The 20,853-nt window shown below is 39.7% G+C and overlaps 1 long non-coding RNA gene across 1 annotated transcript; it reads right to left on the reverse strand.

The window, feature by feature from the left end:
* Positions 1 to 993: 993 nt before the first annotated feature.
* Positions 994 to 4,818, reverse strand: LOC147651949 (uncharacterized). Its single transcript, XR_015290171.1, has 2 exons — positions 4,682 to 4,818; positions 994 to 2,543 (listed from the first exon to the last, which is right to left on the reverse strand). It is a non-coding gene; the product is annotated as an uncharacterized LOC147651949 (long non-coding RNA).
* Between the last annotated feature and the right edge of the window lie 16,035 nt (positions 4,819 to 20,853).

Here is a 20,853-nt window from a genome sequence, read left to right on the forward strand (position 1 = left end):
GAGCAGCCCAGCACACTGCTGTGAAAACAATCACCTTTTGAGAACCTGTCTCTGTCCAGCTCAGGGGGAGCTCCCACCAGCTGCTAGATATGATTATTCCTTGCCTCTCCTCACGCCATGAGGCTCTGCAGAGAATACAATGTCTATAGGAGGACTGATGGGATTTTCCATGAGCTTTGTAACACCAATCTGTGCCTTTCAGGTGGTGCAAAAGCAAAAACACAGATCAAACTCTCACTGCTTAAATATTAGCAATGATAAGGGAGAGGGTTTGAAACATAGAGCTGTGATACAAAAGGTTGCATTCAGAGTTTCTAGCTTAGCAGTAGAAATTACATGTAATTAATAAAAACGATATTCAAATAGCATTAACTCTAAACCAACTAAATCCATAAAATATCCCCAGCTTGATTTCTAAATACTATTATTTAATTATTGTATCTCTTCTGATATTAATTTAAGCGGAAAATTTAGTCTCTTGAGTCATGTTGAACCAAGGCTCAAACATTAGCATCAGTATCTCCTTGTTATTTTCACAATTTTCTTTCTTAATATTAATCACTAAATACAATTTTGAAGTAGTATTTTCTTTAAGACTTGACTTGCTTTGAGATTTTCACTTTAGCTGAAATTAAAAAAAAAAAAATACAGGGAGCATTAGCCCAACAAAACAAAACTAACAACTTGCAACCTGCCATCAATTTGCACACTAGAAAACCAACTATGCTGAAAAGACAGTGAAAACCCTGCATAAGTAAATGTTGTAAGTCAGAGGATTTCTTCTTGTTGGTTGGGTTTTTTTTCCCCTTTTTTTCTGTATTTCATCCCCTGTAAACAGCAGTGGCACACTTCAGCAGGAGGAAACCTGGTAAACACTCAAATCATGGCTTGCTAAAAGGAGAAATACTCAGACTGCTTTTTCAGGGACATTTCTTCATCTCCTTCCTCATATTGGTAGCTAAACCTACAGTAAGAATATTTAAAATATTTTATGTGTTCGTGGTTTTAGCATAAAACAGAGGGAATACTAAATTTCTGAGTGTTTTCATTAAAAGCTCTTGTCTGAGGTCTTCTAGGGCTGCTTGAAACTGAGGACAATTTTTAGATATTTCAGAGCTTTATGAACTGTCAAAAATGCTAAGTGATTGTCCTAAGGTGACTAGGAAAATGCAGCTTTTTAAACATTTTTCAGAACTCACACTTCCCAGAAAACAGACATTAACAGGAAAGTTTGTACAATAAATCATGGCTGAGATTGATAAATACAAAATCATTCAAAACCCATCAGTGAGCTCTTCAGAACACTGATGCCAATATAATACAGTTCAGTTGCTGAATGAAATTTGCCTAAGATCAGATGGGGTTATCTCATGTGCACATAGACTAACAAACCCAAGGCAGCGACATTAGAACTTTACAGCTCTAAATATAATGTACACACATCTGGCAACAGTCCCACTGCAGGAAGAAATTAATAAATAAATGTTTCCACCTTAACAGAAGATTCTGGTCCTCAAAAAAAGCAGACCTGACCTATCAAAAAGAATCAAGACAATACAAATCAAAAGCACTGGCAAGCTGGTGTTCCTGTATCACCTTGCTGCAGCCAGGTGGCTGCTGTCACCAGAAGTGACATGATCCTGTGCTTGCAGCATGCTCTGAACATGTCTGTGACTTTGGATTAAATTCTGCTTACCAAGGGAAGGATGCTTTCTTCCTCACTGTCACTTTAATGTTAGACCCTATCTTTAAGATATTTAATCCACCCAGCTAAGGGACATTGATCTGGTGTCTCATGCTGAACTTCACATTTTCTCTGTATCATCTGTGCTTGCCTGCAACTTGATATTTCCCATCCCATTGCAATCCAGAACATCCTTCTGCCTTGTGTGGGACTGTCACACATTTCTCATGAGCCTGCTGTGCCCCAAGGCATTACCCCACCTTTCCATCCCAGGGAGCTGGGGGGTTTCAGGAGGGTTCTGCCCCCAAAACATGGACAAGTATTTCAGCAAGAACAGTCCCTCAGTATTCATGTCACTAAAAATATCTAAATAGTCTTCAAGAGAGTGGTATGTTGTCTACAAATCACTGTATGTTTTCCATTGGAGAACACAAAGAGTGGTACAAAGAACACTAAAGTGCAGTTAGGTATAAAGGCTTAAAATACCAAAAATCCCCAGCATTTTCCTAACTACCCACACTGACATTAGAAGCTTCTTCCCAGCTCACAGTTGGGGTTTTAGAGGTAAGTGTTCTAGCTCTTTATTATTGATGAATATTATATAACCTCATAACGGAGGTATGTGGCTATAAACCAGGAGCAATGTGTAATGCAAAGATTCCTGTTACTGAAGTGAAATGTCACAGAAATTAACATCTCAGGGCCTCCCAGGCTTAGCACATGTATCAGCCTCAGCAGAGTCTAAAGTTTGCTACAGTTCAATCATCCGTATACAGGGAAACGTGCACTTACCTCATCTGCAAAAACTGGGCTGAGATCATATGCATGACATCCCACCTTCCTGCAGACACTGCAGAAACTAAATATATTTGTTTCAAAGTTGAAAGAAACAGGGAAGAACACCATCACATGATATTTCTTTCTTACACACGTAAGCTCTTTGTTTTGCCAGTTGGTTTTGCAGAATCCTCTTCTGCTCTCATGTTTGCTCCCAAAGCTGCTTCACCCCTCTTGGCCAAAATATCCCCTCTCTATACAACCTACTGCTCCTCCTGGCCAGGTTAGACTAGCTTAGCCTTTCTCCTCTCACTCATTAATGAATGAATTTTCTCCTCTCACTTCATTAATGAAACATTAATCATGCATATCCAAGCCTAAGCCACATAATTCAGGATTAATCAGCCCACTCTGATAAATGTCATTGACTTTTGCTCATCTCTTCAACATGTTTATACTCGAGGGCTAAGCAGATGGTGATAGCCAAGGATAGCTTGATCTGGCAGACAAGGGGAACTCTGGAACTCCAAAGATACTACACAAAAGTTTCAATGGAATTGAAGGAAACAAACCAGTTACCATACATTTATTCCTGACTTCAACAGCTACTTCCCATCCTCCATTAATTATTTTTACAACCTCGTAAAGAAAAATAATGCAACGTGTATTTCTAAAACACGGCAACAAACCATCTGAAACACTCCCTGGGCGAAGCTTGTGCTTTCCAGAGCTGGCAGGTGCAGGCAGTGAACGTGACACAAAGTTTTGGAACATGCTGGAGAGCATAGCCTGACAGCCAGGTGCTGCCTGTGTCCTCAGCATCGCTGCCTTTCCTCACGTCGCTCCACACTGCCCTGAGCCCTCTGCACACCTCCAATGCCTGCACACTAAAGGCACAGCAACAGTCTGGATTTGGGACCAGGAGATGCAAACCCCTGCTTTAAAGTGAGTTGCTTCAGGCTTAATACTGCACTTTCCTGGAAAATGTAAGCAGCAGAGTAAACCTGGCTTTTCTGGCTGCAGCCTTAGTGCTGAGCCGGGCCAGGGAATATGAAAAACAGCCCAACAGGGGAGGGGAAAGAGTAATCTGTGCTGGGGGGAAGGAGCAGGAAAGGGCTGAAAACAAGGGCTCTGAAAACAAGGAGTCTGAGGGACACAGGGAGGGCTGAGCTGGTTCTCAGCCCTAGGGAGAATACATGAGAGTCTTTATGGTTTTCCATCACATTTAAATTAAACAGGAATTTTCTCTTTCTAGCAGAGTCTGAATAATCACACCTCAAAAGATAGACAAATTTTCCCAGGAAAACCTTTTGTTAGAACAGTACATAATCACTCACAAAAGGCCTGATATCTGACCACAATAACCCTTCACAGCATCTTAAAGAAATAAAGCTTATTATCATCATTTTCCTTGAGCTACTCAAACTTAACCCCAACTACAAAGCTATTTACTAGGAAAAAAAATAAAAAGCATTGTCTACAGATATTGCAATATAAAACCAGGCAATTTTCTCACACACATGAAAGCTGCAGACTCTTGAGTGGGACAGATATTCCAGAGCCATGGAGTTATGGGAGCAGCTAAAACACACACAAGGATTCAGCAGGAGCTGGTAACAACTCTAGGAAATGCTACACGCTCTCAGAATATTAAACATGGATTCAATGGAAACTGGACACTCAGACCTCTTCAGAGCCCCTTAGCCAGTCAAAGATCAAATTGAGAATTTTTCATACGTGCTTTGAAGAAGAAACAGGAAAATATTACAGGAGCCTACTTTCTTTGCATGAAAAAGACTGCACAGACATTTACCTGAAACAATATGTAACTCTACAATAATCAGTCAAGCAATTTCAACAGATCAAAACAGCAAGGAAACAAAAACAATCAAGGCTACATCTTAAAAACTAAAATCTCTCCTTTTCTTTCAGGGGAGAATTTTTGTTACAGAATTCATACAAGTTTATTTTTTAACACAATCTCCTACTCCCCACAGAAAATAAAATGCTTATTTGGGGATTATATTAAACTGGCTAGTTACTTACAGCGGTTGTATTTCTCTTCATCCTCCCCAAAAATAAAACAAAGAGTAACTTCATTCCTACCTTAACCTGAGCTGTATTTCTATTCTGAGCAAACTCTGACAAAAACAACCCAGTCCCACCACCCTCAAATGCCTATTTACAGCCACAGAGATCATAATCCAAATGAGACAGTACCTTTTCTGACCCACACTAGGGAAGCCAGCAGCTTCCTTGCAATGAAGAGAAGGAGCCCCAGCTGAGCAGAGCACCTGGCAGCTCAGGCATTTTGTCCCTCCTGCCCTCACACCTTGTTACCTCCTTGGGGTTGGTTGGTGCTCTGCTTGTGCATAAAGCCCCTTTTAAGCTGTAATTAAGGCTCTCAGGGCCCAGGTGTGAGGGCAGCTCCTCTGCTGGCTGCCCCCTGAGCCCTGGCAGCTGTTGCCATGCTGGGGAGTGTGTGCTCCCATGCTGGATGCTGGGTTATGGATGTTGTCCTCTCAGAGCAAGTTTTGATCCTTTCTTACACATAGACCTCCTGAAAACGAGGCAGAAGATCATAAAAACATAGATCTGCTTTAGCACTTACAGCAATATGGAACAATGCAATTACCTTTCTTTGGGAAGCAGAAAACCTGGAGACCATCAGGTCTCTTAAAAAATTCATGTTGTTTTCATGCCTTTTTTCCTTTCTCCATAATTAGTAATTATCTTAACATGTGGTTCTATTCAGAGTCTGCCACTCCTGTAAAGTTGATGGGTGTGCATTGAAAACACCAAAAGAAAAGCAGCAAGAAAGGAAAATGAAGAAACCTCATATTACTTGGCTTCCCTACCTACAGTGCAGTGTGCATATGAATCCACTGGTATTTCATTTGTTTCTTATTCAATATGCAACTTCAATGTGCAACTTCTATATTTTGGATAACACACCAAAAAAAAAAAAAAAAAGTAATATATTTTGTTTGGAGCTTTTTTTTATAAATACTTGTGATTTTTTTTTAACTGGAGACTTATATCTCTGAACATACGAAGAGTAGAAATGCCTCAGCATTAAAAACACAATGGCAATGATTTTAAAGCTTATAATTTCCATAAAACATTTAGATACATTTCAAATCTAAATGAGCTACTGATGAGAGCTGTTTTTTGTGTTATGTGACAGCAGAATCCCAAGATCCTTGTTCAACCATGACTCTCACTGAAATTTAGGAAAAAATTATCTGAGCCAAGACAGCAGGATTCAGTCCCAGAGATTTCTCTGCAAGGCCCTACGGCCAAATTCATTCTTGATTTAAATCAGACCAGCAGAACTGAAGTCAATAAAATGCCACTGATTTATATCAGCTCATATTTATTGCTATAGCACCCATGCTTACTTCCATGCCCCCACTGTAATCATTTTCCACCGTTCATTAGGTGCATATATAAAAGCTGACAGAAAGCACAAGCCAACTGACTGCTCTTTACAGAGCTCCAAATGTCAGATTTCCCTCATTTGCAAACAAGGATTTGATCTTACTAATGCTGGTGGAAATAAGGATTCCTACAACTCAGCCCCATGCTGCTCCACTGGGATAAATGAGATAAAAATCAAGAACTGGAACACAGAGCTACTGTGAGCATTACTGTTTGCATTGCTTTGAGGTGTGACATGCAGGGAATTTTAGGGCTGGCTCTTTCTGTCTTATCTCTCTGGTAACTCCAGTTCTATTTAATAATGTGAAACCTCTTAGTGACATTTCTAGACAGATTCCCTGTTATTTCCCACTCAGCTGCTTTATTTTTTTTCCTTTTATCATTGTTCTGCAGAGATGCTCAAAACTAATTTGCATCAAAATGCCCTATTATGCCATTATTTATGGAAAATTACAAATCCTTACAGTGTCTGAAGACAGAATAGAGGATGCCTGGCTGCGTTCAAACATGTGGTCTGCTGAAAACCTGAGGGGCAGCTGTGAAGCCCTGACAGGCCTTTGGTTCAGTTCTTGGAGTGCCTTGATGCCCCCAGGGTGGGTTCCTTCCAGAAGGAGCCCACGTGGTAGCTCCATGCCGCAGGTCATGCAGCCTGGGAAGCCCTGCTGCCTCAGTGAGGCTCTCTCACTACATCCCTAATGCTTCTTTCTTGCACAAAGCTTCAAACCACAAACCCTAGAGGCTTTTATGCTCCAGGACCAGATGATTTCTCGTCTGGTGTAACCCCCCAAGAAATGCAAAATATCAGTAGATAGCAACTCTGCACGAGTTGTTTTGGTCAACCAGCCCACTCCTCTGAAACTGAATTATTGCTGGCACAAATGTAGCCACTCTCCTGTGAACTTCTAGGTTGCTTCTCCAGAATCTCCACTGAAACTCTGACTTAATTCATTATGTCCCTGGTAATGTCATAAACAACTGCAAAAAAAAATCACTTTCAATCTACAAAGTCAGTGTGGGGCTATCTACCCAACTAAGCTGCTTTCATTCATTATCCTAGTGGGTTGTAACAGTTCAAAGATATAATTGTAACATGATAATTTATCTTTTACTCTGGTTTCTTCTAATTTTGGAGGAACAAGAAATTGTACAAGTATAGTGTTATGATTCTAATCTTCCCTTTTTTTTTTTTTCTTTGTTTCTTTGTTTTCCTTTCAGAGATACTGCTGGAGCTTCATTTAAAACAGGGAGATCTTGTCTTGTATCCCACTGCTGCACAAAGAAGTGCTCTCAAGTATGCACTAACACCGTGCTTTTTAATTTCTAAGGCGTGTTCTACTTTAAATAAATGGAACAAAATTCCAAAAAGTAAATCTGCAACACTTTCAACCTGAGAGAATTCTTACGTACCTGATGGAGTTATCTTTCACATGGGCTGAAGCACAAAATCTTTGCTCAAAATTCATGAAGTATATATAAATAATCTTCTGAAAGTGTCTTTTGTTCCCTGCTCTGCAGTTTTTACATGAGTGTACCCTGTTGGAAGATGGACAGATTGTTTGTAAATGAGTGAGTTAATATAACTGTGAGAGAGGTGATTATTCTGGTGACTAAGTGTGGTAAAACACAGTAGGTCAAGGGAAGCATGAGCTTTGAAAAGTCTTCCTCCCCTTTCAGTCCAAGGAGTTTAGATTGAATCAAAACTACAGCCCTCTAGGTGCAGTTTAGGACATGGGGTGGGGGCTGAAGTAAATCAGTATAAGGATGACATAATCCAGACATAATCCAGGAGCAATTACCTGCCAGAATTTTGGACCTGACTGAATTTCCACTGGAGTTACAGTGATTTCATTGGCTTTATCATTGATTTCAATTTGACTCAATTCAAGACATTCATTACTGCCTAGAGATATTATTAAGTTGCTGTGTAAGTTTCTTAAAAGTTAAGAAACTTCAAGAATATCATCTGAGCACAACAGAGCCAGGCTGCTCTTTTTTCTTATTCAGATACATATCTAGTGTTTTTTTAAAAAAAAAACAACTTCACTGCTTGCCTTATTAATGTCTTCAGGCAAGAAATACATTGCATTAAGATGGGCTGAGATTAATTTGTTGATTTGTTTGAATGTCCATATCAGTACTGCACTAGGCTAAAACCTCCATACATACAGCTGTGTGCTCCTGCATCTATATTAAATCACAGTTTCTTATTATTAGTCAGTACCTCAACTTTACAACTGTCACAGTCAATTTACGTGCAGAAACTTCTAGCTGAAATTTTTTAGTTCAGTATTGTTTCCCTGAAATTGAAAGAAATATATGTAATCTTAAAGTTCAAATGCCTGAATACCCTCTGTTTTGTGAGACAGCTTCTAGTAATGTTTTCCCCCATAAGTGTTCTTGATAAAGACAGTAAGATTAAATGCAGCAAGATTAAAAAGAAGTTTAAATGTGAGCACTCATCCAGCTGTCCAAATATGCATCATACTTTCAATAGTAACAAATCTGTATTTACCAGCCTATACAACTGTTTTCTAAAACACTTCACATGCACAGCTCTCACTAAAGCAAACAGAACTTCTTCTGACACACTTAAGAGACAACATCAAATGCATTTTTCTCCACAAGTTCCTGTACTAATCCGGTAATCATTCCTCAAGGCTTTCTAGCTCTGCTGCCATATGGTTGTCTGTGGGGAGAACATTAGAGTTGAATTTGTATTGTTCACAGGAGCATCCTTCACCAGAACAGACAAGCATATCTTGTCAATAATCATGATGGTTCTGCTCCATTCCCCTCGGTGCACAGAGCTGACACCTTTGCTGAGTCACTCGTTGTGACAGGGCTTCCTTCACATTTCTCGTTTCTTAACAGTTTGTGTTGCATTTTTATTCTTCCCAATTGTCATCTGCATCATCATCTCCTCTAATCACCTTAGCTCTGTGCAATACCCCTGGAATTCCTTAAAATTCTTCTTAGCATTCATAAAGCAAATCAATGTGTATGACTGGGAGATGACTCTGCCACTCTCACCCTGCAGCTCCTGGCAGCAATTGTGTCATTCTAAACTGCCAGAGTAATCTTGAATACTTAATGCACAAACTCCTGAAGAGGCACGTGGACAATGGCTTGCCTTTGAACAGAAAGAATTAAAAGGAGCAAAACTATTGCAGAAGGGAGTGAGTCCATGGTAGAGGAGACAGATGTATCCAAGCAAGGGCTACATCAATGTATTTATGAGCATTTGTCTGGCATGAGGAAATTCAGCTGTGAAAAAAGGGACTGCTCCTGAAAAGCAGCAACAGGTGGGCTGCATACACGGATCAAACTCGTGGAAAGTCACTGGATGTCATTTCTTCTCTGCAGAAATCCAGCTGAGGGAGTACGGTGCTCCATCTGGCAGAAAAGGGGCCAGAGCTGCAGAGGGGAGAATTTAACTGTGGCTGAGGCATACATCTAAACACAAAAAGCCTTTAATGAGAAAGGTGAAATTTAATTTCTGTCTTCTCTTTTCTCTTTTCCATTTATTTTTTCTTTATTTCTTCTCATGGGAGTGATTTTCTTCATCATTACTGGCTGGTCAGAAAACAGTGAATTATCTAGAGCATTTCAGTTTTATCCCTAAGGGTCGTGTCATTGCAAAAGGCATTTTACTACTATGACATGTAACTTTATTTTGTCATTTCTTCAGCTCTAATCATGATATGGATCTAAATATGTGATACTTAATTTTTTAATTTCCTTTTTTTAATTTTTTTTGTTCATGCTTGTGGTGAACTAAACGCTCCCCATTTGTCATTTCTTTATTTCTGCTCTACAGTAGAATAAGGATTGGAGGACATCACATCCTCTCTAAGATGTCTTGATCATGCTTTTTTTTTGCTTTGATGTATTCTGACTGTGCCCTTTCTTTTGTCATATGCAGTGCTTTCTTGCAACTTTTAACAATTTTGATTGATTTTTTTGCTTTCCTTTTAACCACAGCCTAAGTCTTCTTTAGTTTTCCAACTGCCACCATACTTCAGTTTCTGTATCTTGACATTTTCTCTAAAGATTTTTTAAATGATTTTCAAGAATCCATGGTTTTATGGCTCTTCTCAATGTATCTTTATGTACTGTACTTTAGCTGTATGTAATAATAAAGCATTGAAAAAGAAAGCCAAAACTTAATTTAGCCTTCTTCATAAATATTAATTTAAATACTTCTGCCTTTCATATTGCCAGAGACAGTTGCAATTGCCATAATCACAGAAGGCTCATGCTTGGCTTCACCTGCAATAATGCTGCCATGTTTCTTATATCTTCATTCAGCTCCTTTTCCTTGAGGAAAACCTAGGGAAGGTGGAGGCAATGATCACTAAACTTTATGGTGCCACTGAGAGCAGATTAGAGCTGTATAACACCTTCCTGTGCTCACAGAACTATTATCAGCATGATACTGAGGACTTGGGGCAGTTACCCAGGCATCTGCACTTGTGGAACGTGTAAGCACCTGGCTGTGAGCAGGTGGCACTGCTGGGTGTGCCACTCCCCCAGGGGGACACGTGAGGAACCCCATCCCAGCAAGGCCCACTGCCCCTGAGTTACTCAGAAATTAAAACCCTGAGAGGTTTTCCAGAATCCCTTTAGTCTTCTGAGTGGAGGAGACTTCTCAATTTACACCAGAAATCCAATATCAGAGGAAACCAGAAATAAAAACGCTGCCCAAGACAATTCTGTGCCCAGTCAGCATTTCATTGCAGTGGTCAACACAAAGGAGGAGCATATGTGAATTGTTCCTTGTCCTTCTTTTTTGGGCAGGGCAATGTAGCCAGCATCAAAGATGATTTTAAAAACAACTGAAGTATCACATGAAAATTAGGAAGCAGTTGGGAAGCTGGTGGCAAAGGATAGAAGCCACACAACTTTCTCAGTAGAAATTTATGTGCCTGATAGGAACAATCTCAGAGAAATTCTCACAGACAAGTCAAGTGCAAGTTTCCCCACAGCTTCAGGAATGGTCATGATTTTTTATTTATTTTTTTTATAAAGGGACTGTGATAAAAATAAGATGTTATAACCTGAGGGTTTGTCTCATCTTAATTCTCCTCCTGAATCCTTTCCCTGCAGTTTATTTGCATTTTGTGACCGTTCCTGTGAAACAGGATATTTATTGATTTATTTTAATGCGGAGCTAAAAAAGGCACGACAAGGAGATGGAGACAAAGAGAAGAAATCAGATATGTGAGATAGCCCAACCACACTTTGCAGATGTATCATGTTAAGTTCAATGCCCAAGTCCTGATGATACATTGGATTAAAACCACAGAGCTCGTGGTAGATTTTGGATAACAGAGGAGATATTTCTTCCTGACAGTAGTAAGAATGGAGTTAGGGAGCAGAGTATCTTTAGTGAAAAGCATCAGTTCCAGAAGAGATAATGGAATGTGGTATTAGTTGGCTGAAGGAATACAACTGGAACTTTGCCTGCTGCTCAGTTTGATGGAAATCCAGAGAGGTGGGTGCATTTAACCAGGTGAGAGCTGCCATGAATGAGGCTAAGGCTTTAAAAATAGAGTGGAGAAGTTAACTGCAGTTGGCAGGGGTGTCGGATGCATGTACAAATGGATCAATGCTCTTTCCTGTCTCTCTCCAATACTATATAAATCTCAATAGCTACTGGATGAATCAGCAGAAGAGAAGACCTGAAAAATCAGTTTCTCATTGACTTAGGATCTCCACTACTTACTTCTTCTTTTTGCCTTTAGTGTTATTCAATATAGACTATTTGAAAATAAATTGGCAGTAAAATTCAATCCTTTTGGAAGCTTGGTTCCAAAGGAAAAAAAAAGAAAAAAGTTAATTTAAAATGAACATTTGCACATTCACTTTGCAGCAATTGGTTGCATCTAAATGTGTGCAAACCCAACACCCAAAAACTGACCTGAAGCTTTCCTTAGGTGTACCCATAGAAGGATATTTCTCACGGAAGACATTGCAATATGGAAAGGTAATATTAATTTCTTAACACATCTTTTTCTATAACATATTCCTATCTGGGGTACCATTCCTGTTTATAAATGTGATGATAACAAGACAGCAAAAAGCAGATTGGGTAATGAAGGACCAGTAATGCAAGTGATGATCCCAACATCATACAGGTATGAAAAGAGCCCTGCAGAGTTTGCCAGCATTTACATGAACATGTGTAGTTATAAAACTGTGCTGCCATTTTTCATGCATGATAAAAAAATTTACTAAAACCACTGCTTATAGTGTAGATGGTTCAGTTACAGAAAAAAGGCAAAGGAAAAAGTTGTCAGATTCTTTAGAGACTGATCTGTCCTTGATATTCAGGTAGGGCAAAGCCACTGGCAGACAAGTTAAAAGAAAGTTTATTAAACATTCCTTTCTCATAGAAGTGTGAACAATTAAAACATATATGCCTGTTGAAGCCTATAGTTAGGTTTTCTAACTATGTAAAAGCTATTATTCATCAGCCTATGTTTTGAACTTAGATATGAATTTAAAATGTTTTTTAGAATGTTTTGGCTTTGAATACACTTTAGCTGATGAAATTTACACTCCTAAATTGTTAAAAGTTCTGTAGAAGCCCTTCCACAATTTACCTCTTTCCTATTTTCCAACAGAAGCAGTAAGATGGGTTTTTCTCTCTTCTTCCTGGCACCCAGTATCTCTGATCTCTGTCAGCAGGGGCAGAGTTGCAGCCCCTCACAAAAAAAAGATGACCACTGCACCCCGTCCACCCCCTGCTGCTCCAGCCCTGAGGAGAGGAAGGTGCTCTCTGCTGATAAAATGGTCTGATCTCTCCACTCCTCAGACCAGAAATGACACGAGGTCTTTCTGGAGAGGAAAAAGAAAACTAATTCTGCTGTGGAGAAGCTGCAAAAATGTCAGCCCTAAACATGAATCCTTAGGAAAAGGCTAGAATCCAAATTTGGTTCTGTAATTGTAGGCACCATTGGACAAATCTGGATTTAAGGCAACCAGGGGAAATAAGAGGCTCCAGATGACTCCATCAACAGAGCTGTTAATAAAAGATGACTTTGTGAGACACGGGACACAGAGACAAGGAGCTGCCTGCTGCTCATCTCTGCTCTGCTAAGGGCAAAGCATATTTGCACAGACCTTCTCTGGCACTTAGGAAGGGGAAATTTGGGTTTCTGCTGAAAAATAAAATGCTTTCTTTCCAGATCAGCTGCTGATAGCACTCTGTTCCTAGCAATAAGAAGAAGAGGGTTTAAATATTGACAGTATTTCTTATGCTCTGAATGAGGAGTAAGGGGACACATTCTTTAAACTTCTTTTATCCCTTCCTATTTGAATTTTGCTTTTCTTCACTATGTTTCTCTCCGTTTAAGAAGGAAGGAAAATTATTATCTCTTCAGTTGAAGCAATATGCCATCCCTGATTTAGTACACATTTGCAAATTGTCTATTTAGTTTTATCTCCTTGCTTTTCTAATTCTCCATTTTGTTTGATCTGCAGTACACAGGAGGCTGGTAGGATTACAGGAGGAAAATGAGCTGCCTAATGCAACCTGAGGAGGGTGTGGCAAAAGGGGACTTACAGGCAAATTGATCAGAAGGGATTATTTTAAAATCATCTTTTCTAAAGCTCTATTTTAATGGGATTAGAGAGATGTCTGATACATATTTGATTTCAGAAACCTTTTAGAGACCCTTGCCTGCCTATGATAACTCTGTGCTGTAAAGGATGCTGCAGCTATGACATTTGTTTTATTTCAGGGTAAATTCCATGGGAAAGTAGGATATTTTAAAGCTGTGAAAAGATGTCAAGAAATCAGAAAATACTGATCATAAGGCTTTATAAATATCCTCTTTCTTTTTTTTTTTCTTTTTACTCATCCTTGCATCCTACAGTTGCACTATCTAACGAAGTGCTGAACTTTCTCTTGAACATGAGACTCACATATTTTATCAGAATTTATGTTTCTTTTAAATCTACCAATTTACCAATGAGTAATCTCATTGGCATAATTTATGCTTTAATATAATTATTTTAATTCATTATAGACTCTAGTTATATTTAAATTGACTTAGATATCTTGGATGAGATCTGGACTGGTGAAGACAGAGGGAAAATTACAATCTCTTACCTTCCCATCTCTCTCAGCAATACTTTAATAGTCTCAGCACTCACTCAGGCATTTTTTTCTCAGCCTTCCTCATGCTCTGCATACAGCTAAAAGATGAAGTGTGGTGTCCCAGTGGATAGCTCTCCACGAAGAGCTTGTCCTGCTGGATAGGCCTCCATGACTGCAGTCTGTGGGGACACACAAGGCAAAGCTCCTGACAAGGCCCCAAAGTTGTTGTTGCCTTCATTAACTCTGTCACTTTGGATTCAGATGTTTGTTTCTGCAACATGGAAGTTTTCCTAAAGTTGCCATTGATTTACAGTAAAATCCAAGGAAAACTGTTTTAAGAGTATTTGAAGGCTACCTAACTCCACCCATTCCAACATGAAGATTTCACATCCCTGCCAATCCAGCCAAGCTCAGCCCTGGTGCCATTTTAGACAGCAGGCTGGCCCACGTAAGGGATTTCCAAAGGATTCCCCACTAAGGATGTCTGCTTCCACTGGGCTGCAGCTACCAAACAGGAACTCAAACAGACTGCAATTAGTTCTGTGTTAAATGTTACTTGGTGCATTTGGCCCCATGGCAAGATAAAAGTCTTGCACCTGTTTCACACAAAGAAAAGTATCCAGTTAACTCAGAGGAATACTTTTGTTTCTCTCTCTTCTCCAAATGTACTTTGTACTGTTTGGCTAAGCAATATGGGACTGTGGGGATAGGAGATTAAGTGTTTTACTTAGAATTACAATATTATTATGCAGAGACAGAACAGTCCCGTTTATTTATTTAAATTTTAGTCTTCTGTGTTTTTACACAAGACTGAACTCAAGAGGTGAAACAAGTGGTCTCAGAACAATGGCCTTAATTAACTTCTCAAATAAGACACAAGAGCCCCAGCAGCAGGGACAAAACAGGAGATAGGCTGAGGGGAGGTTTCAGTGTAATTAGTTATGCTTTAGGTACTTCCAAATTTAGTGTGTTCACCTTAGAAAGGTAATGGGGCCCTTCTAAGCTGCCAGAAAATATTTGGCTCTGACACTGAGGGGCTCCCAGTGCAGATTTACTCCTATCATTAGAAAAGCCATTTCCTTTTACGTGTGAGCCTAATGAAAGTACACTTAATTTGTAATTTTGTATAATTATAGATCTTGATGAGACAGATGAATGTGAATTCAGTATCAGCTTGTGAGTTCATCATTCCTTGTAGCATCCATTTCTCAATTATCTCTAATGGTTGTCTTCAAGAGATTTATATCTTGTCATTTTCCTCCTAACCCATGTAATATCCTTGCAGATCTGTTCCAGTGATTTGTCCTAAGGAGACCAATTTGTGACCCACTTCAAGTTTCTGAAGTTTAGGCTTCTAAAATTCTTCTAGACTATCTCAAATGGATAGAGGAGAGCCATCTTTACAGTTCATGGTATTCCCACTGTTCACTTTCCACTTCCAGAACAACAGCCAGGTACTCCAAGACTGATGCCTTGTCACCTCCCATTTCCATCCCCTTCCTATGGATGCTAAATGCAAGCAGCAAGCAGGGAGCACGGTGCCTGTGGAAGACAGGCAGCATAACTTTCTCAGTCTCGCCTGAGAAAGTGGCCTGGGAAATCCTAAGGAGGAATTAAAACAATCCTCAGAGATACAAGACAGCCTTGCAGGTGCTGTTTGTCAGTTTCTTGTTTTCTTGCAGGAGAAGGTCGAGGGGTGGTGAACCCCACTGACCAGTAATGGTGATATGTTAGTTTATTAACCAATAAGAGTTTTACTTTTCTGTACTTTCACTTATCGGTCTATAAAAGAAGATCTGAGGTAATAAACGTCTCTCTCCTGTTCAACTCACAAGAGAGTCCGTGTCATACTGCCTCACCATTCCAAATAGTGTGACTTCCCTTCCCTTCCCTTCCCTTCCCTTCCCTTCCCTTCCCTTCCCTTCCCTTCCCTTCCCTTCCCTTCCCTTCCCTTCCCTTCCCTTCCCTTCCCTTCCCTTCCCTTCCCTTCCCTTCCCTTCCCTTCCCTTCCCTTCCCTTCCCTTCCCTTCCCTTCCCTTCCCTTCCCTTCCCTTCCCTTCCCTTCCCTTCCCTTCCCTTCCCTTCCCTTCCCTTCCCTTCCCTTCCCTTCCCTTCCCTTCCCTTCCCTTCCCTTCCCCTCCCCCTTGCTCAACACCAATTTAAACCTCAATAATACATACAATTGTTTCTTCATACTTCTTTTTTAATATGTATTAGTGCAATTTCCTAAATGTCCTCTGGTATTTTCCAGGTCTTAGCTTTCTCTTTTTAACTTCCTTCTTTTGCCCTCAAAGTTGAGTGGCAAAGTGACCTCCACCCTGGGTTCTGGGCTGCATCAGCCTTTTGGATCTCTCCTCGCTCCTCTTATTCATAGTAATCTTTTCCTCATGGTAATTCTTTTTTCTTCTTTTAAATCTACTATCTAGATCTACTCCCAGAGCCGATACTTATGAGAGAGCTATAAGGACTAGCAGTAAAAGCAGACATGAGGCATCATGGGGAGGGCCTCTGTGCATTTCAGAATTTGTTGCTGAATTTGCTCAGAATTTGTTCTTCAGGAAACGATGTGTATCTGAGAAAAAACATGTTCTGGACAAAGACCTGCAGTTACTCTTCCACAACTCTCTTATTACGAAATTGGCTACCTGGATAATTCAGGTAAAATTTTAAAAAATCCCACATTTCTAACCTCTCTTTCACCCTTTACATGGTCATCTCCCAATACTCAGGGCAGGCGTAAATTTCCATTTCTGAGTATGGAAAAAGTAAGCCCACATATTATGGTGGTTTCTCTGTGTTGATTCATCTTGCTGACTTTCATCTTGAAAGACTTCAGGATTAACTGAGAACATTTATTTTTGTCTTTTTCCTACTCAGGTGATGGAGAAACGTTAGCAGCCTTAGTAGAAACAGATTCTTTTCCATCAGAAGGAGAAGGGTTCATAACACAGCTCTGTTTATCATCCTCCAAAATAAGAAATACTGCAGCTGCTTGGTCTGCCACTTGAAATGTTCAGAACCAGTTATGCTTTGTCATTCCAGCACCTGCCATTATCTGCTACACCAGGAAAGTATTTCAGTGCTCTCATGATAAATATTTTGGTTATGAGTACTGTTCATTTTGCCCTGCATGATGTAATTGAGTTCCCTTAAACATCCATAAATTGTCAGGTGCTCCAGATATCTATCAGCATCCTACCTGTTTATAGAAATGCTTGGGGAATTGTTTACCTAAATTTAATAAACATAGTTTTATGAAACACCTGAATAAGCACTGTTCAGAAATGTGCAGAACAGAAATGAGGCATAGTTCAGAGAGACACAAGTACTGATTATAAGTATGGCTACATAAATTAATAATTACCAGCACAGAAAAACAAATTATAGGGAAAGAATATGAATTTTGATTGAAGTTTGCAGTATAAGGTAGAATATGAATATCAGTATAGCTTTTGTAAAAAAGGTATTTGTTGCAGTGTTTCTTAGCTTAGTAGTAATTCTTGGGTATACCTGGCTGAAAACTTATCATGGAAATGTTTTGAAAGAGAAAAATCTCGAGGCTGGATCCATCATTACTACATTTCCATAATTCTCCTTTGGGCAACCCAACCCAAACCCCTACCTCCAGCACATCATCTGCTCCTCTTCTCCACTACAACCCTGATGATTAAACAGAAGCAGATAAGGGAAAAAAATAAAATCTCAAATAATTGAGATTAAAAATAGGTGAGAAGAGGTGGTGTAGTTTTTGAGAGTTGCTCAGACACTAACAGAAGTACCCAGGAGTAGATCTGGGAGCTGGATAAGTTGCTGGCTTCCAAGCAGTGTCTGACTCCTGCAGTAAAATAGCTGCATACCTGAAGAAACAGAATGAGAAGTGATTTTTTTCCCTTGAACTGAGAGAAAAACTACTCAAGGAATAAGAAGATCAGCAGAACAAAGACATTCCATAAATCACAATTTCCTCTGCTTTATTTTCTTTTTCCACTTACAGAAAAATGAGTGACTTTATCAAGCATGCAGATAGCTTACCTATGTAATGTTTCATTTCACAGAGTTTCTGAAAGAAGGCTATAGAGGAAAAATACAGTAACCATTCCTTTCCTGTCATATCATAACCACACCTTAACCTGGAAGATTTAGAAAAGGGAGCAAAAACTGAAATATTTAGAAGATTGCAATGCATGGATGTGTATATACAAAAGAAACCCTTGGCTCAGAAGTGATCTTGTTCACTTTCCTTTGTTAAAATGTGGTGCAGACAAGGGGATTTCTAAGTAAAGCAGCAGCAATAATCCTCACCCCCACTACTGCCACAAGTTTTTCCTGCCATTTGCACAGTTGGAATTTCTTCTGGATCTTCTGACCTCCCCACAGAGCTCATCATATGGATTTCCCTCATCTTACATAGCATTGTTTTAGCCTTACATGCTGTGTTCTTGTCAGTATTGGCTCACAGTAGCAGTTTAGACTACAAGGTGTTAGTTTCTGCTTGTTTCCATCCCTGATGTAGTCACTGGTGGGGATAATTACTGTGTTCCTTTCTCTGTCCCCCTTTCCTTTTGAAACCCATCGTTCCAACTCCTGGCAACGAAGGAAACACTCGGGTTTGCCAGCATCACCTCCACTTCAGTGTTACATTGCTCTGAGTCTGTTTCCAGAAGCTGCTTATTCCATATCTCATCTGCCCAGAAAATAGAGCAGAGGGAGGGATTTGGGACCCAAAGGAACTCTGGAGAGGCAGAACTTGTGTCATCTGGCCCCATTTTGTGCGAAGGTCTCACTGCTCCCAGTAACTTGGGTTTCACACTGTTCTGTAACTTTATACCTCAAACACTGCATCTTCCTCAGGAAAAGGCTGGGAAGATCATTTGAGTTTATTTCTTTAGTCAAGGCTTTAGGAAGGAAGAGAAAACCACCAAAGGTTGTTTTCATCATCTGGCTCAGTTAACAAATCCCATTTTGACATGATAGCCCTCTTTGCTTTGAGTCACTCCTACTCCTTACTTTTCCCCTTCCTTACATTATATAGAGGTTGGGTTTTTCTCTTTCAGTATTGTAACAGAAATTGAAAAAACCCCACTTTTAAAAGCAAAGTACAAAAAAGATCAGATACAAAAGTCATGTCTGACATGAGATATGACATCATCACTATCCTGAAGTCAGCTTAAGCCTGTCTTTCTCTTGAAACAGTGGGCTCTGGAAAAAGCCCTCAAGCCCAATATTGCTTTTAACTTTTTTAATCCCCACTTGCTTTAGCAATGGTGTGACAAAATGTTCTGCTAGTGCTGAACTCAGTATTATCAAATGATTGATTGTCATATTCCTCCTGTCTGAGATAGTGTGGCTGCTGCTCAGCCTGAGAGCCATCAACTGAAAAGGGACCAATGAATTTAAAGATGCTTTGCTCTCCAAAGAACCCTGCAGCTCTTCTGACACTTCAGAAATACAAAGCTGAGTTTCACCTCTGCCTTTTCACTATTTGGGATGATTGTTTTGCTGCATTTTGCCTACACTGAAGGACTGCAGTTCAAAAGTAGCACCAACTCAGTTAAATGGCAGATAGTTGTTAATCTGCACCCTTGGGCACTGGTGTCCCAGAGCACAAAAATGGAGTGGAAATGGCAGTGAAGTTGGGTTGAAGATAAAACTTTTACACCTCAAATCCTCAATGTTTTGGCAGCGGAACCAAAGGAATGTGTGATTTACCCCAACCTCAGAAAAAGGCTTCGTTTATGACAACTGGATCTGAATTGAACTTTGCCGTGGGCTCAGGCTAAAATCTTATTCCACTTTCAGCTATTTTCTTCCACATAAACTATAATGACCCCAGAGACACGAGACAGGAAGATCACCTATGGCTCTTCAGAAGATCTACTGCCTTTCTTCAGGAAGAAGAAGAGGAATATGGATGAAACCTTCTCAGAAGATCTCATCTTCTCATCTCAGAAGATGCTTAAGATCCATAGGGACTTTCTTCAAGTCCATTTCCATGGAGAGCCATCCCAAATGCCAGCTGTTGCATTTGTGCCAGAATGTTTAATAGATGTAGCAGTGAAGCACATATGAAGAGGTGGCAATTGAACTTCTCTGGATTCAATCTCATGCAGGCCCTTCTTTATGAATTGGACCTCTTAGCTTCTGTGTGCCCCCTCCAGAAGCAAAGTATGCTAAAAGAAGTTTTTCAGTGCTGAGATTCTTAATTTATGACTAGCACCTCTGCTTTCAAAAGCTATCAGCTACTATTTAAATGTACTTTAAGTAAATATATATTCCACTGATATATATTCAAATTTTGCTAACAGAATTACTGTCACAGTGGTTAGTCCATACATTATTTACATAAATAAAAATAAAAAAATATTATTCTTCAGCTTCTGTATGGCCTGTATTTAAGTGTTTTTAAAAGTTTGACAAACATTAACCCTTACACAATGTCTGGAAAATGTTATCACACCCGTGAAGAATACAAATGCCAAATATAGTAATTTCTTCATAAATTTCTCACTGACATACCTGATACTTTCTAGCTTATTGTTATCTTATCTTCCTGATTACCATTACATTTTCTTGACTTTCAAGAAGCAATGAAAAACTGGAGGCAGAAAATACAAACCAACGTTGTTTATGTGTGGCAGAATAAAAGGAAAATCTATGTGAGACAAACTACTGCTATACTGGAGCTTGGCAAGCAACAGAGGATTGGTGCTCTTCTGTCCCATGACAATACTTTTATTTTCAAATGTCTTTATCAGATACAGCACTGAGGAGCAACACAGTGTGTGTAGGCAGGCTAATTAGCTCATTAGTGAGACTCATCATTACATCAGTACAGTACCCAAGTCTC

The sequence above is a fragment of the Cyanistes caeruleus genome, chromosome 8 (genome assembly GCF_971803275.1).
Source record: "Cyanistes caeruleus chromosome 8, bCyaCae1.hap1.1, whole genome shotgun sequence".
Lineage (NCBI taxonomy): Eukaryota > Metazoa > Chordata > Aves > Passeriformes > Paridae > Cyanistes > Cyanistes caeruleus.